An 18,097-nucleotide genomic window follows, 5' to 3' on the forward strand; every position below is an offset into this window, starting at 1 on the left:
TAATCTATATTGTATTGTACATGTGTTTTTTAAATTAATTTACAGAAGGAATTTCACTGGGATGAGGAAAGTGCTGCAATAGTAAGGAAGGCATGGAATAAAAAAGCAGCTACCCGATACAAAGACTTTCTGACAAATGAAAAGAAGAAAAAAAAGAGGAGTGCTTATATATCAAATGAAGTTTGGAATAAATGGAATTTAGATTGGAGTACTCCAGAGTATGTAGCAAAGTCAATGAAGTACTCAAAGAACCGCCTAACAGAGAAGGGAGGTGAAGGAGCAGGTCCTTCTAAACATACAGGTGGGTCCATAACACATGAGGAGCATGCTAGACGCATACAAAATGCTAAGACAGATAAAGTTTCTCCAACAGCAGCTGAGTTGTTTCTCCACACCCATACAAAGAAGAGTGATCGCAATAAATTTGTTGATAAACGAGCTGAAATTGTTTATGTAAGTTTCTATATAAACAAGTTATCTTTCTAAGTAATATCTTGCAAGTATAATTTTGATGTCTATGTGATTGATTTTTAGTTGTGTCATTGATTTTGAGTTGTTGATTGATTTTGAGTTGTGTGATTGATTTTCATTTACAAGTACGATTCTGATATCTCAGTTGTGTGATTGATTTTGAGTTGTTGATTGATTTTGAGTTGTGTGATTGATTTCAGTTGCAAGTATGATTCTGATATCTAGGTGATTCTCACAAGAAAATTGTTTATGATTGATCAAATATAAATTGACCACATTTTTATTATCTTTATCATTGCTTATTTACACATTTTTCAGCTTAATTTATGGTTTTTATCTTATTTTTACAGAAAAGGAAGAAATTGAAAAATTGGAGAAAAAGTGCAGAAAAGGCTGGAAAAGTGATTGGGTCAGAGTGATTTGGCCAAATCACTCGCAGAGACTGGCCAAATCACTCGTAGAGACAGAAAAACTGGACTGACTCACAGAAAGCGATTAGGGCAAGTGATTTGCCCAAATCACCCGCCCCAATCACATTGACAACAGAAACTGACAGCAGAGCGGGAAAAATAGAAAAATCAGATTTAAAAAGAATAGAAGCCCAAAAACACTTCAAACACTGCCAGCTCAAATCTAAAAACCACAATGATGTCCTTCTACCAAGAGAATTCCATCTACAACAAAATACAAGAAGAGAAAGAGGAATCAAAGACCACAAAGACCAAGTCAAAATAGGGATTCCAAACCCTAATTGAACTTGGACTCTCCAGCTATAAGAAGGCAGCCTCCAAACCAGGAAGGCAGCCTCCAAACCAGCAAGGACATCTTCTACCACCTTCGAAAATCTGCAGAATCCAGCAGGAAACCTGCGGCAGTCCCTTCTTCTCTTCCTTTCTTCTTTCTTTTGTGTATTTTGCCCACCATGAGTGGCTAATTTCATTCTTTTCTAGTTGAAGTTGAGAAAATTCAGATTTGTGATGAATTGGGAGATTTAAAACTCCATAGTTAAACTCTTATTTACTTTCAATATTTATGCAACTTGATCCTTTCTATAATTGTTACTTTGCTTTTAGAATCAATAAGGGCCCATTGCTTTTAAATTGCTTGAGTAATAAATTGTTTGAATGATTTAAGTCCGTAATTGCTTATATTATTTGAACACAAATATAATCAGTTGTATAATCTAGACTTGACCACGCGGTTGGCAAGGATAGAATTGGGTTTCTCTAAGTCTTAATGCAGTCAACAGTTATTCGATACTAAATGCCCTAAGGACGTTGCTTGGCAACTTGTTGATTAGTGTTTGATTGGCGAACGTTTCCTAATCGAACTAGAACTAAGGAGGAATTTGGTTGTGAGAAGCGTCTTCCACAATCAAAACTAATTTATTGAAATAAAATATGAGTCTTAAATACTCAATGATCAATTCTGAACAAGCTGAATTAAACTCATATTTCAACTAGAATCTCCATCCCATTGAAATTCTCATTTATTTAAATTATTGCTTTCTCTTGCTTTCTAGATTTAATTCATTAAAACAAAACCCCCCTCTTTTATTTATTTGTCATTTATTTGCCTTAGTCATTATTAGAAAAATCTTTGGTGTCACTTCTCTGTGGTTCGACCCTATTGCCACTATCTGCAAGTTAATTGCTGATTGTTTAACAGGTTTATTTTTTACGACTTCGACAACCGCTATCAATGATTCCCAGTTGTGTTATTGATTTTGAGTTATTGATTGATTTTGAGTTGTGTGATTGATTTTCAGTTGCAAGTATGATTTTGATATCTAGGTGATTCTCACAAGAAAATTGTTTATGATTCTCAGTTGTATGATTGATTTTGAGTTGTTTGATTGATTTTCAGTTGCAAGTATGATTCTGATATCTAGGTGATTCTTACAAGGAAATTGTTGATGATTCTTAGTTGTGTGATTAATTTTGAGTTGTGTGATTGATTTTCAGTTGCAAGTATGATTCTGATATCTAGGTGATTCTCACAGGGAAATTGTTTATGATTCTCAGTTGTGTGATTGATTTTGAGTTGTGTGATTGATTTTCAGTTGCAAGTATGATTCCAATATCTAGGTGAAATTGTTTATGATTCTCAGTTGTGTGATTGATTTTGAGTTGTTGATTGATTTTGAGTTGTGTGATTGATTTTTAGTTGCAAGTATGATTTTGATATCTAGGTGATTCTCACAAGAAAATTGTTTATGATTCTCAGTTGTGTGATTGATTTTTCTATTATGATATCTTGCAAGTATTGTAAATGTGATATCTTACAGGTATTATAATTGTCATATCTTGTATGTATTAGCATTTTTCCTTACTTTAGTATTCAAATTGAACTGTTATTCTGTGATTTTCTAGGAAAATTATCTGAAGCTAAAAGAACAACATTCAAGCCAGTATGTGGGATCAAATCATGTGGAAGGAGATGGAGAAACTATTAATGAGGATCAATTGTTCATTACTGCAGCAGGAGGATGGCAAGGAAGTCGAGTTTATGGTTTAGGTAGTGCTGCCTCTTCTGCCTTCTCTCAAACAGGAACTGGGGGAACATCAAGAAATGTTTCATCATCCCAATCACCAGAATGGAAGAAGGAAATTGAAGCAAAGTTTGAAGGGAAGTATAATAGTTTGCAGAAACTTGTAGAAGACCAAAATCAGATGATAGCTCAAATGCATGATGAACTATAGGCAGCGAAGATGGGACAGCAGTCTTCCTCATTGATGCCATTATCATCTGATAGTCCTCCAGCTCATAGATCCCTTGGTAATTCACATATGGATTAGCATGATGTCATTACTCGCTGACTTAAATAATATATTTTATGATATGAATTTGATACTATTTGGATCCATTATGTATTTTGAGATATTTTAAGTTTCTTAGTGTTGAACTATAGTAATGTTTTGGACTTTTAGATTGCAGAATTATGAAATGAAGTTGATGTGTATATATTGTCTTTGATGTTTTATGTATTGGAATGTGTGTGTACATATTGATATTATAATAGGTTTATGAATTTATTGAAAAAATGATATGAATTAGATTTAAATGTATTTATTAGTGACTAATCAGCCACAAAAATAAATTAAATAATAAATATTTTTTTATTTTACTATTAATTTGCGACGAAATAGCGACTAAATGCTCTTCCCTGGTGCAATCAAATAACAACAAAATAGCGACCAAATTAGCGACTAAAACAGCGATCATTTCGCGACCAAAATGTAATAACCAATTTACTTCCACACAACGACTAAATACTCTTCCCTGAGGCAATCAAATAACAACGAAATAGCGACCAAATTAGCGACCAAAACAGCGACCATTTCGCGACCAAAATTTAACGACCAATTTACTTCCACACAGCGACTACATGCTCTTCCCTGAGGCGATCAAATAACAACGAAATAGAGACCAAATTAGAGACCATTTCGCGACCAAATTAGCGACCATTTCGCGACCAAATTAGCGACCATTTCGCGACCAAAATTTAACGACCAATTTACTTCCACCCAGCGACTAATATTTCTAATACTTAATTTGCCATGACACCAAATTAGCGATCAAAAAATGGTCGCTGATTGGTTGCTATTTTAGCGACTAATTTTCAGATTGTCGCCAAAACTTTAGCGACTAGCCAAACACCGACCATTTCGTTTTGGTCGCTAAATGGTCGCTATTTCATAATAGCAACCAAATCTTTCTTTTTAGCGACCAAAATTTTGGTCACTAAATCATTGTTTTTTTGTAGTGAAACAATCTGTAACGACCCGAAAATCGGACCGCTACCGGCGCTAGGATCCAGGTCGGCTTAAGGCCGCCAGGACCCGTAGCAAGCCTAACATACATCCTGAGAACCTATTTAATCCCATACATGATCAACAATATACATAAAAATTAAAACTTTTCTTTCATCCAAACACCAAACTCAACCTGAACATAGACATAATCATAAACATCGACCCCTCTGTGGGATCTCAACAATGCCCCAATGGGCAATTACAACATATGTTGAGTTGGTTTACATAAACATCATAAAAGATCTAGGATCATGCATTAAAAGGGATACCTTACACATAGGTCAAGCACAACCTCTAATCCTCAATGTCATTACATTACATAACTATCCATAACTTTACCTTTTATCATGTCCACATTCTATCTATTACATACAAAAGACTTCAATACTCTTGTTGACCTCCTGGTCTACCCTGTACCTGCGAACCTGGGGAATTTGGGAGAGGGGTGAGCTACTAGAGCCCAGTGAGCAGAATAACAAAGCATTTGAAACACATGCTATCATGAAATGCATCACATCACAAGTAATCATATCAAGGATGAACTTGTCACCATTTAGCCCTCTACATATTCCAATCATGCCAGGGGCGTAGTGCAGGCCACACCTGGTCTTTCTCTTATACATAACATAACATACATAACCAATGGTGCCGGAGGCGTAGTGCAGGCCACACTCGGTCTTTCTCTTACATAGTGCCAGGGGCGTAGTGCAGGCCACACCTGGACTTCCATATCATATCATCATGTCATAACATATGAGGGCTAATAGATCATTCAACATTCATCCACATCAACAACATATTATGCAATGCAACATAATTGTGATTTCTGATGCAAACAACCTAAAATATCACATGGTATCCGTGATGCATGAACATGCTCAAAACTGATTTATTTATTTAAAAGCATAAGAGTTATTCCACTCACCTCTGGATAGCTCTGACCAGACACTGGAGCAGCTGACTCACTACTGGGGTCCTCGGTTCCTCGGGTCCGAACCTACACAGGTGGACTCAAATGAGGGACCAAACATACATGAACATAACTCTAAACTACTCCCCAAAAACCCCCTAAAACATCATGAAACAATCATAGAAAAACATGCAAAGGAAGGCTGGACAGGGCACTTTCGGCGGCAGGTTCGGCGGCCGAAAGTCCCTCCAGAGCCGAAAGTCAGGCAGGTTCGGCGGCACCTTCGGCGGCCGAAACTCCCAGACAGAGGCGAAACTCATGCATGTTCGGTGGCACTTTCGGCGGCCGAAACTCCCAGACAGAGATGAAAGTCTCTTTTCGGGGGCAAGTTTCGGCAGCCGAAGGCTGCTTCCACAAGCATGTTCGGCGACCGAAAGTTCCTTCGGCTGCCGAACCTGGTTTCTCCCTTAGTGGCAGAAACTCAGCTCTTCTATGCATATACGCCTCCCAAACCATCCAAACATGCATAAACCTATTCTACAACTCACATACACAAGCATACAAGCTCCTAGAGACTTCAAACTATCTAAAACCCCATCTACAACACATCAATCATGCATTTGCAAGCCACATTGTCCAAAAACACATCATAAACTCATAAACCTAACCATAAGCTAAACATGCATTCTAACCCAAAGATCTACTTAAAACTTACTTAAAACATGCATTGAGCTTGAGATCGGCTCTTACCTCTTGAAGATCGAGAGAGAGACGACGTAAACTTGGAGATGGGAGATTTACAACTTCCTTGGGTCTCCAAGCTCAAAACTTGCTCAAAACTTGAAAATCTTCAAAAACAAAGCAAAAACTTGTGAAAATCTTGAAAGATCTGAAGGAAGGGACTCAAGATTGGTGAGGGACGGCGGAGAACTCACCTTGGCCGACAATGGGGAGAAAAGCTCGCCCGTTTTCGGCTAAGGGACCCTTTTATAGTGGCTGGCCAGGCCACGTTCGGGGGCCGAACGTGCCTCCGCATGCATGCCATGTTCGGCCCCGAACTTGAGGTTTGGCGGCCGAACCTGGACTTCCCTCACTTATGCCTTCGGGGGCCTAAGGCACACTCGAAATGCATGCATGTTCGGCGGCCGAACTTGAGATTCGGCGGCTGAACTTGAGATTCGGCGGCCGAACCTGGGTTTTCCTCCAAGGTTGTTTTCATGCAAAAACTCATTTCCTTTTTACTCAAAACCATGGAATACATTAAAACATTTTATGAAAACATGTTTCTACCCTACTAGAGACTTCCGACATCCGAGATTCCACCGGACGGTAGGAATTCCGATACCGGAGTCTAGCCGGGTATTACACAATCCACATCAAGGATGGACTTGTCACCAATAGCCCTCTACACATTCCAATGGTGCCAGGGGCGTAGAATGGGCCTCACTGGTCTTTCTCTTAACATAACATAACATAACATTCCAATGTGCCAGGGGCGTAGAATGGGCCTCACTGGTCTTTCTCTTACTCTGTGCCAGGGGCGTAGAATGGGCCTCACTGGACTTCTATACCGTATCATCGTCATCATATCATATCGAGGGCTAATGGATCATCCAACATCCATCCACATTAACATCATAATATGCAATGCAACATATTCATGATTTCTAATGCAAACAATCTAGTATATATCATGGCATTCGTGATGCATGAACATGCTCGAAATTTATTTGCTTTGAAATATAAAGATTCATTCTACTCACCTCAGGCTGACTCTGAAACAATTATCTCACTGCTGGGGTCCTCGGTTCCTCGGGTCCGAACCTACACAGATGGACTCAAATGAGGGACCAAATATACACTAACATGACTCTAAACATCTCCCCAAAAAACCCCCTAAAACATCATAAAACAATCATAGAAAACATGCAAAGGAAGGCTGGACAGGGCACTTTCGGCAGTCGAAAGTGGTTCCAGAGCCAAAACTCGCCAACCTTCGGGGGCAGGTTCGGCGGCCGAAATTCCCTTCCAGAGCCGAAAGTCCAAACTTTCAGAGCCAGAGTTCGGCAGCCAGAACTGCCTCCCCAGGCAGGTTTGGAGGCCGAACATGGCTTCGGCTGCCGAACCTGAGTTCTTCCAGAATAGCAGAACTCAAGCCTCACTCACACATTTGCCTCCCAAACCTTCCAAACTCATGCACAACACTCCCAAACATGCATAAACATGTACACAAGTATATACGGGTCTTAAACTATCCTATACCCCAACAAACATCAACAAGCAACATACTTTAAACACACATTTCATCTTTAAACTCACATAAACCCGAACATATACAACTAACCTAAACATGCATCACTACTCCTTAAAACCCCTCAAAACTTTCATAAAACATAAAAGAAAGGTAGGATCTCCACTTGCCTCTTGAAAATCGAGAGGAGAGACGATCCAAACTAGGAGATGGGAGAAATCGAGCTCCGGGGTCTCCAAGCTTCAAAACTTCATTCTTCGCTCAAAAATCTTCAAAACCAAGTTAAAACTCATCAAAAACATGAGCGATTTGAAGGAAAACATCAAAACTATCCATGGAAGGGCATGTGTAATACCCGGCTAGAGTCCAACATCGGAATTCCTGTCGTCCGGTGGAATCCAGGATGTCAGAATGCTCTAGAAGGGTAAGAGTTATCTTTTTCTAAAGTAATGTAGTATGTTTTACTGTTTTTAAGCTAAAATGAAAAGAGTTTTTGCAAGAAAAGAACCAAGGCAGAAAAGCCAGGTTCGGCCGCCGAAGGTGACATTCGGCCGCCGAACATGCATGGCTTTTGGTTTCACGTGTGGCCGCCGAAGGTGGTCTGGCCAGCCACCTATAAAAGGCCCTCAGTCGGTTGAAAGGATAAGTATTGCCGTTTTCTTTCACTTTCTGAGGTGAAACCCTGACCTTCTTACGTTTTCTTCCTGTTTTCATCAAATCATGCAAAGGTTTGATTGATTTTTATGTTATTTTGAAGGTTTTGAGCTAAAAACACAAAGTTGTGAAATTTGGAGAGATTGAAGGAGAGTTGCTCCAAAACTCCACGTTAGGATCGTTCATCTTCTTGGTTTCAAGAGGTAAGTGAAGATCCTGAGCTTGTTTTCATGATTTATGAAGGTTTTATGAGGTTTTGGGCGAGAGTTGCATGATTAGGGTAAAAGAGAGTTTTTTTATATTTTTGTGAGAAAAGCTTGTTTGTGTGTTATGCTTTGTTGTTTGTTGGGGTTTTTAGGTAGGTTTCTGACCCCTTTGAGCATATACTTGGGTGTATGCATGTTGAGGAGTTGAGGTGTTTGAGTTGGAGAAAGATTGGTGCTTTTTGGCATGAGGCAGAGCAAGGTTCTGCCTTGCTGATGAACCCAGCTTCGGCCGCTGAAGAATGATTCGGCCGCCGAAGAATGGTTCGGCCGCCGAAGGTGCTGAGGAGGTGGCTTCGGTTGCCTCAGCTTGCCCCCGAGCCTTTGGACTTTCGGCTCTGGAAGGGAGTTTCGGCCGCCGAAGATGCCCCCGAAGGTTAGAGACTTTCATCTCTGGAGTGCCTTTCAGCCCCTGAAACTTGACCCCGAAAGGGTTCGGCTGCCGAAAGTTGAGATTCGGCCGCCGAAGGTGCATGAGTTTCGGCTCTGGAGAGGACTTTCGGCCGCCGAACCTGCCGCCGAAAGTGTCATGTCCAGCCTTCCTTTGCATGCTTTGCATGAATGGTTGAGTGAGTTTAAGGGGATTTTTGGGGAGTTTAATAGAGTTGTTCATAAGCTAGTTTGGTCCCTCATTTGAGTTTATCTGTGCCTACACAGACCAGAGGAACCAGAGAGAGCAGCAGTGAGTACTGCTCCAGCGTTTACAGAGCCTGCAGAGTCAGTCCAGATAGCCAGAGGTGAGTGGAACTAACCTTAATACTCGTTTTAATTGAGACATTGCATGCTTTTGGCATATGTCATGCACCATGATTATGCAATAGGGTGATTGCATTAGAATTCACAAAGATGTTGCATTGCATACTTACTTGTTAATGTGGGTGAATGCTGAATGATCCAATAGTTCCAGACAGGAAGTCCAGGACCCCATTCTACGACCTGGCAAGTATAGTAAAGTCCAGGACCCCATTCTACGGCCTGGCAGGTATAGTAAAGACTAGGTGCCCAGTCTACGCCCTGGCAAATGGTAAGTATAGGTGTTATATACACGTATACATATACAGTACAGGAAGACCAGGACCCCAGGCTACGGCCTGGCACGGAACAGTTACTGGGACTATGTGGTGACAGGTTTACCCTTGATGTGACTTGTCTGTGATATGATGCATTCCATAAGATCATGTGTTCATGACTTGTTTTACTGTTCTACTTACTGGGCTATAGAGCTCATCCCACTCCCTTAACCCCAGTCTTGCAGGTTCAGTGTACAGTGTACAGGGGAAGGCCAGCAGAGTACAGGAAGAGAGAAGAGTTGTGTAATAGAATATTGTGGACATGTAAACATAAAGAGATGTAACAGTTGTGTATAAAGTTAGAATTGTGCTTGACTTAGTTCTTTTTGTGTTGTAAATCTTTTGTATACATGGTCTGTTTATCTAACTGTTTACAGAGTATGTGAAAAACCAGGCTTAACAGGTATGAATTAACCCATCTAGAGCAAGCTCTAGTCAGGGGTACAGAGTACAGAGATAGGGCATGCACAGGTTAAGTCTTGGTCCAGAGAAAAGTTTTTATTTTCACAGAAAATGTATGACCATGTATGATTTTTTACAGGTACTCAGAGAGTATAGCAGGCTTGCTACGGGTTCTGGCGGCCTTAAGCCGATCTGAATCCTAGCGCCGGTGACGGTCCATTTTGGGTCATTACAGATTGGTATCAGAGCCCAAGGTTCAAATGATCGGACCTATAGAGAGAGTGTCGGGCTCATAGCGGTTAGAGGTGGTCAAGCACAATAGGAAATCATGTCCACTAGGTTAGGATGTTGCGTCCTGTCTATTTGATACTATGATTTATGCATGTGCTTTATTATGATATAAGTTACTTATCTGTTGTGATATGTGTTGTTTTTCAGAGGTAAGATGAGAGGAACTCGTCGATCAGCTCGATTGACTGGAGTCCCACCAGATAGTGAGAGAACAGCTGCTCGATTGACTGGAGTCTCAAAGATCTAGCAGGGAAGGTATGTCAATAGACCCTAGAAGGTCTGTAGACGAGAGCAGAAGAGGAACAGCTAGAGGAGGGAGATCAGAGAAAGTGAGGGAGGCTATGTAGGTTGATCAATTAGTAGATGAAAGCATGGGTGTAGGCAGATCTGACGAAGGTATGGGAGAGTCTCAGGGAGGCGCTCAGGCCTCGGGGTTTGGTTATCCAGCCTTTCCTCAGGACCCAGGGTATCCGACGGAAGGTATGTCGGAGTACTCTAGTTTTGTCCCATATCCTACTTACATGCATATATGCCTTATCCTCATTATTACCCACCATATCCTATGTATCCATCTTCCCCTACCCATCCAAGTGCAGCACATCCAGAGTTAAATGAACCAGTACCTCTACCACCACAACCAGAACCAGTAGCTCCTGTTGCCCAAAGACATCAACCTAGCTCATATGGAGGTAATGTGACGACCCGAAAATCGGACCGCTACCGGCGCTAGGATCCAGGTCGGCTTAAGGCCGCCGGGACCCGTAGCAAGCCTAACATACATCCTGTTAACCTGTTTAATCCCATACATGATCAACAACATACATAAAAATTAAAACTTTTCTTTCATTCTTTCTCTCATACACCAAACTCAACCTGTGCATGCACTGAACATAAACGAAATCATAAACATTGGCTCCTCTGTGGGACCTCATCAATGCCCCCAATGGGTGGCATAACATGTGTTGAGTTGGTTTACATAAGCATTACAAACCATCTAAGATCATGTATTAAAAGGGATACCATACACATAGGGTCAAGCACAATCTCTAATCCTCAATGTCATTACATTACATAACTATTCACAACTCTACATCATTATACAATTGGTCATGTCCACATTCTAGCTATTACATACACAAGACTTCATTACTCTTGCTGACCTCCTGGTCTACCCTGTACCTGCAAGCCTGGGGGTTAAGGGAGAGGGGTGAGCTACGAGAGCCCAGTGAGCAGAATAATAAAACATTTAAATTATATGATAACATGAAATGCATCACATCACAGCTAATCACATCAAGGATGAATTTGTCACCAATAGTCCTCTACATGGTCCAACTGTGCTAGGGGCGTAGAATGGGCCTCACTGGTCTTTCTCTTACATAATCATAACATAGCATAACATAACATTCCAACTGTGCCAGGGGTGTAGAATGGGCCTCACTGGTCTTTCTCTTACATGGTGCCAGGGGCGTAGAATGAGCCTCACTGGTCTTCCGTACCGTATCATCATCATATCATAACATATGAGGACTAAAGGATCATTCAACATTCATCCGCATCATCAACATATATTATGCAATGCAACATATTCGTGAGTTCTAATGCAAGCACCCTATTATATCTCATGGCATTCATGATGCGTGAATCATGCTAAAACTGGTTTATTTATTTAAAAGCATAAGAGTTATTCCACTCACCTTTGGCTGAAGCTCTACTGACTAAGAAGCAGCTGAACTCACTGCTGGGGTCCTCGGTTCCTCGGGTCCGAACCTACACAGGTGGACTCAAATGAGGGACCAAACAACTAGAACATAACTCTAAAAACATCCCCCAAAAACCCCCTAGAACATCATGAAACAATCATAGAAAATCATGCAAAAGAGGGCTAGACAGGGCACTTTTGGTGGCAGGTTCGGCGGCCGAAAGTCCCTCCAGAGCCGAAAGTTAGGCAGGTTCGGCGGCACCTTCGGCGGCCGAAACTCCCAGACAGAGGCGAAACTCATGCATGTTCGGCGGCACTTTCGGCGGCCGAAACTCCCAGACAGAGGCGAAAGTCCTCTTTCGGGGGCAAGTTTCGGCAGCCGAAGGCTGCTTCCACAAGCATGTTCGGCGGCCGAAAGTTCCTTCGGCTGCCGAACCTGGTTTCTCCTTTAGTGGCAGAAACTCAGCTCTTCTACGCACATACGCCTCCCAAACTTTCCAATCATGCATAAACCTATTCTACAACACACATACACAAGCATACAAGCTCCTAGGGGCTTCAAACCACTTAAACCCCATCTACAACACCTCAAGCATGCATTTGCAAGCCACATTGTTAAAAAACACAACATTAACTCATAAACCTAACCATAAGCTAAACATGCATTCTACCCCATAGATCTTCATAAAACTTACTTAAAACATGCAATGAGCTTAAGATCGGCTCTTACCTCTTGAAGATCGAGAGAGAGACGACCTAATCTTGGAGATGGGAGGTTTTCAACTTCCTTGGGTCTCCAAGCTCAAAACTTGTTCAAAACTTGAAAATCTTTAAAACAAAGCAAAAACTTGTGAAAATCATGAAAGATTTGAAGGAAGAACTCAAAGATTGGTGAGGGACGGCGGAGAGCTCACCTTGGCCGAAAATGGGGAGAAAAGCTCGCCCATTTCGGCTAAGGGACCCTTTTATAGTGGCTGGCCAGGCCACGTTCGGGGGCCGAACGTGCCTCCGTATGCATGCCATGTTCGGCGGCCGAACTTGAGGTTCGGCAGCCGAACCTGGACTTCTCTCACTTATGCCTTCGGGGGCCTAAGGCACACCCGAAATGCCTGCATGTTTGGCGGCAGAACCTGGGTTTTCCTCCAAGGTTGTTTTCATGCAAAACTCATTTTCCTTTTTACTTAAAAGCATCAAATACATTAAAACATTTTATGAAAACATGGTTTTACCCTTCTAGAGGTCTCCGTCATCCGAGATTCCACCGGACGGTAGGAATTCCGATACCGGAGTCTAGCCGGGTATTACATTCTCCCCCCCTTAAGAACATTCGTCCCCGAATGTTCCTCAACTAGCACATAGCATGGCATACACATAACATACATACAAAGCACATATAACTCACAAGGAACTAACCTCAGAAAAGATAAGGATATTGCTGGAGCATGGACTCCCGTGTCTCCCAAGTGCATTCTTCCATATTGTGGTGGTTCCAAAGGACTTTCACCATCGGGGTTTCCTTGTTTCTCAGCTTTCTGATCTGGGTGTCTATGATCCGTACTGGCTGTTCAACATAGGTGAGATCCTCTTGGACCTCCACATCAGGCTCACTAAGAACCTTGCTCGGATCTGACACAAACTTCCTCAACATTGAAACATGGAAAACCGGATGGATCCTTTCCATTGAAGTAGGTAAATCCAGCTTGTACGACACATTCCCAATCCTTTGCAAGACTTCAAAGGGTCCGATATATTGTGGAGCCAGTTTACCTTTCTTTCCGAACCCAACCACTCCTTTCATTGGAGACACCTTGAGCAATACCAGATCCCCCTCTTGAGACTCTACTTGTCGTCTGCGGACGTCTGCATAACTTTTCTGTCTGCTTGCAGCAGTCTTGATTCTTTCTCTGATTATGGGTACCATCCTGCTGGTAATCTCTACTAGCTCAAGCCCTGCCAAGGCCTTCTCTCCAACTTCCTCCCAGCAAACAGGTGACCTGCACTTCCTTCCGTACAAAGCTTCATATGGAGCCATCCCGATGCTAGCATGATGACTGTTATTGTAGGCAAACTCCACCAAGGGTAGATGCTGCCTCCAAGAACCGCCAAAATCTAGCACACATTCTGAGTATATCCTCGATAGTCTGGATGGTCCTTTCTGACTGTCCATCAGTCTGGGGGTGGAAGGCAGTACTGAAATCCAACCTAGTACCCATGGCGTTCTGCAGACTACGCCAAAACCTGGAGGTGAACTGGGGCCCTCTATCAGACACTATTGAAATAGGAACCCCATGCAGCCTGATGATCTCATCAACATACACCTGCGCCAACTTGTCCATAGAATAGCCACTCCTGACAGGGATGAAGTGAGCAGATTTGGTGAGTCTGTCCACAATCACCCATATGGAGTCCAATATGTTGGACGCCGCCGGTAACCCCACTACGAAGTCCATAGCTATATTCTCCCATTTCCACTCTGGAATAGGTAGCGGGTTAAGCATTCCAGCCGGCTTCTGATGTTCCAGCTTCACCCTCTGGCACACTTCGCAGGCTGACACAAACTGTGCCACTTCTTTCTTCATCGCTGGCCACCAATAAACTTTCTTCAGATCTTGGTACATCTTGGTGGCTCCTGGGTGAACGCTGTATCTTGCATTATAAGCCTCCCTCATAATGTCTCCTTTTAGCCCTATGTCGTCTGGTACACACAACCGACTCCCATAGCGGAGGATCCCCTTGTTGTCAAATCTGAACTCACTATCTTTGCCTGACTAAACAGTCCTGGCAATCTTCACTAACTCTGGGTCCTCATGCTGTTTCTGAGCCACCTGCTCCAGAAACACGGGTGTCACTCTCATCTGGGCCACTAAAGCACCTGTACCAGACAACTCCAACTGTAGACCTTCATCAATGAGCTTGTAAAACTCCTTCACCACTGGTCTCCTCTCTGCCGTGATGTGGGATAGACTGCCTAGTGACTTCCGGCTTAGGGCGTCTGCCACAACATTCGCCTTACCCGGATGATACTGAATCTTGCAATCATAGTCACTCAGCAGCTCTACCCATCTCCTCTGTCTCAAATTCAAATCTCTTTGACTCAGGATGTACTGCAGGCTCTTATGATCTGTAAAGATCTCACATTTTACCCCATAGAGGTAGTGCCTCCACATCTTGAGTGCAAAGATTACTGCTGCCATCTCTAGGTCATGTGTGGGGTAATTTAACTCGTGCTTCTTCAGCTGTCTAGAAGCATAAGCAATTACCCTTTCATTCTGCATTAGTACACAACCCAGTCCCACACGGGACGCATCACAAAAGACTGTAAAGTCCTCATCACTAGATGGCAGAGCTAAAAATGGTGCTGAAGTCAACCTCTTCTTAAGCTCTTCAAAACTCTCTTCGCACTTGTCGGTCCACACAAACTTCTGATTCTTCCTGGTTAGTCTGGTCAGAGGAGCTGCAACTTTTGAGAAGTCCTGGACGAACCTCCTGTAGTAACCTGCCAAACCCAAGAAACTCCTGATCTCTGTCACTGTGGTGGGTCTAGGCCAGTTAGCTACAGCTTCCACTTTCTTGGGGTCTACCTCGATTCCATTTTCTGACACCACATGCCCCAAGAAAGAGATGCTCCTCAGCCAGAACTCACACTTAGAGAACTTGGCATACAAGCCATGTTCCCTCAAGGTCTGCAAAACCAACCGTAGATGATGGGCATGCTCCTCTGCATACCTGGAATACACTAAGATATCATCTATGAAGAAAATAACGAAGTGATCCAGGTACTGGCTAAACACTCTGTTCATGAGATCCATGAATGCTGCAGGGGCGTTGGTTAACCCGAATGGCATTACAAGGAACTCAAAATGCCCATATCTAGTCCTGAAGGCTGTCTTCGGCACATCCTCCTCCCTTATCCTTAGCTGATGGTACCCCGATCTCAGATCTATTTTGGAGAAACAACCTGCTCCGGCTAGCTGGTCAAATAGATCGTCGATCCTAGGCAACAGATACTTATTCTTGGTAGTGACTTTGTTCAACTGCCTGTAGTCGATACAAAGCCTAAGGGATCCATCCTTCTTTCTGACAAACAAGACTGGTGCACCCCAAGGTGAGGTGCTCGGTCGGATGAAGCCCTTTTCTACCAGCTCTTGCAACTGTTCCTTCAATTCTTTCAACTCGGCTGGAGCCATCCTGTAGGGAGGGATAGAGATCGGTCGGGTTCCAGGCATCAGTTCTATCTCGAACTCTATCTCCCTAGCAGGTGGTAAACCTGGCAACTCGTCTGGGAAGACGTCTAGAAACTCTCTAACCACTGGCACCGAGGCGGGCTCTCTAACCTGACTGCTAAGCTCTCTCACATGAGCCAAATACCCCTGACATCCCTTCCTAAGCAACGTACGAGCCTGAAGAGCTGATATCAGACCTCTAGGTGTACCCCTCCTGTCTCCCCTGAAGACAACCTCTGACCCATCCTGACCTCTGAACCTGACTACCTTGTTACTGCAGTCCAAGGTAGCACCATGGGTAGATAACCAGTCCATCCCTAGAATGACGTCAAAATCTGTCAAGTCTAGAACCACAAGGTCGGCGGAAAGGCATCTTCTCTCAACAAAGACTGGACTGCACTGGCAGACTGACTTTGCCACTGATGGATCACACTTGGGTCCACTGACCCAGAGAGGACACTCTAACTCAGAGATCATCAACCCCAACCTCTGGACGGCTCTCGGAGCAATAAAAGAATGAGATGCACCAGGGTCCATCAAGGCATACATATCTGAACAACCAATGACTAAGTTACCTGCCACCATGGTGTTAGATGCATCTGCCTCCTGTTGAGTCATTGTGAAGATCCGTGCTGGAGCTGACGGACCTTCACCTCTGAAACCCGCTGAAGAAGAGGCTGCCCCTCTCCCTCTGCCTCTGCCACTGGCCTGAGTCACGGTTGGAGCTGCTGGTTGAGCCACACTACCAGAAGCTGTCTGCTGAGACTGTGCTCCAAAAGCTGCCCTAGGACACTCCCGAGCCATGTGTCCCTCTTGCCCGCATCTGAAGCAGGCTGCTGTCCCAGCCCGGCAAACTCCCCTGTGTGGCCTACTACACTTTGCACAAACTGCATTATCCGCACCAGAGCTCGAGCCACTCCCTAGTCCCAGACTGAACTTGACCTTGTTCCAAAACTTGTTCTTCTTCGACTTCTTGGTGGTACTGCTCCACCTCTTGCTGCCTGAAGCTACTGCACTAAAAGAAGAAGAGCCTGGGGTCTTAGAACCAGAAGGCTGTGCCACTGACTGCTTAACTGTCCCCTGAACGATGGCACTGACCTCCATTTTCCGGGCCATATCCACTATGGCATGGAAGCTCTCCCTATCTGCTGACTGGATCAAGGAGGAATATCTGGAGTGGAGTTTCATGATATACCTCCTTGACCTTTTCTGGTCTGAGTCAAGATTTTGCCCTGCAAATGGGAACAGCTCCAAGAATCTGTCTGTGAACTCCTCTACACTCATCTCATCAGTCTGCCTCAACTGCTCAAACTCTATCATCTTCAGCTCCCTTGAACTATCTGGGAAAGCCCATCCTGCAAACTCGTTTGCAAACTCTTCCCAAGACATGTTGTCTGTAACAGCCCGGACGTGATCCCCGGCACTGTTACCGCTCACAGCCCGTGACCTTCCTCTGGGCCCAGCCACTGTGAGCAGCTCTTAACATCCCTTCACCCTCACGGGTTCCAAGCAGGATTTGTCCCTCGGGGGAGCTACCGGAATTCCTACCGTCCGGTAGAATTTGGGTGTCGGAAACCTCTAGAAGGGTAAAAGCATGTTTTTATAAAATGTTTTCATGTTTTTAATGTTTTAAGTATGATTTTAAATGAGTTTTTGCATGAAAATTTCTTTAAGGGAAAACCCAGGTTCGGCCGCCGAAACTCACTTTCGGCCGCCGAACATGCATGGACTTTGGGAGGCACGTTAGGCCCCCGAAAGTCTAAGAGAGGGAAGTGCAGGTTCGGCCGCCGAACCTTATGTTCGGCCGCCGAACATTGCATGGATGCGGAGGCACATTCGGCCCCCGAACGTGGCCTGGCCAGCCACTATAAAAGGGTCCCCTAGGTCCGCACGGGCGAGCTTTTTCTCTCCCATTGTCGGCCAAGGTGAGTCTCCACCGCTCCTCCCTCGATCTTGAGTGTTTCCTTTAGATCTTTCATGGTTTTAACGAGTTTATAACTTCGTTTTGAAGATTTGTGAGCTTTGAGCAAGTTTTGAGCAAGTTT

The 18,097-nt window shown here is 43.6% G+C and overlaps 1 long non-coding RNA gene across 1 annotated transcript; it reads left to right on the plus strand.

Moving 5' to 3' along the window:
- Positions 1-378: 378 nt before the first annotated feature.
- Positions 379-3,447, plus strand: LOC110623623. Its single transcript, XR_002489310.2, has 2 exons — positions 379-453; positions 2,953-3,447. It is a non-coding gene; the product is annotated as an uncharacterized LOC110623623 (long non-coding RNA).
- The last annotated feature ends 14,650 nt before the right edge of the window (positions 3,448-18,097 follow it).

The sequence above is a fragment of the Manihot esculenta genome, chromosome 9 (genome assembly GCF_001659605.2).
Source record: "Manihot esculenta cultivar AM560-2 chromosome 9, M.esculenta_v8, whole genome shotgun sequence".
In the NCBI taxonomy this organism is placed as follows: domain Eukaryota; kingdom Viridiplantae; phylum Streptophyta; class Magnoliopsida; order Malpighiales; family Euphorbiaceae; genus Manihot; species Manihot esculenta.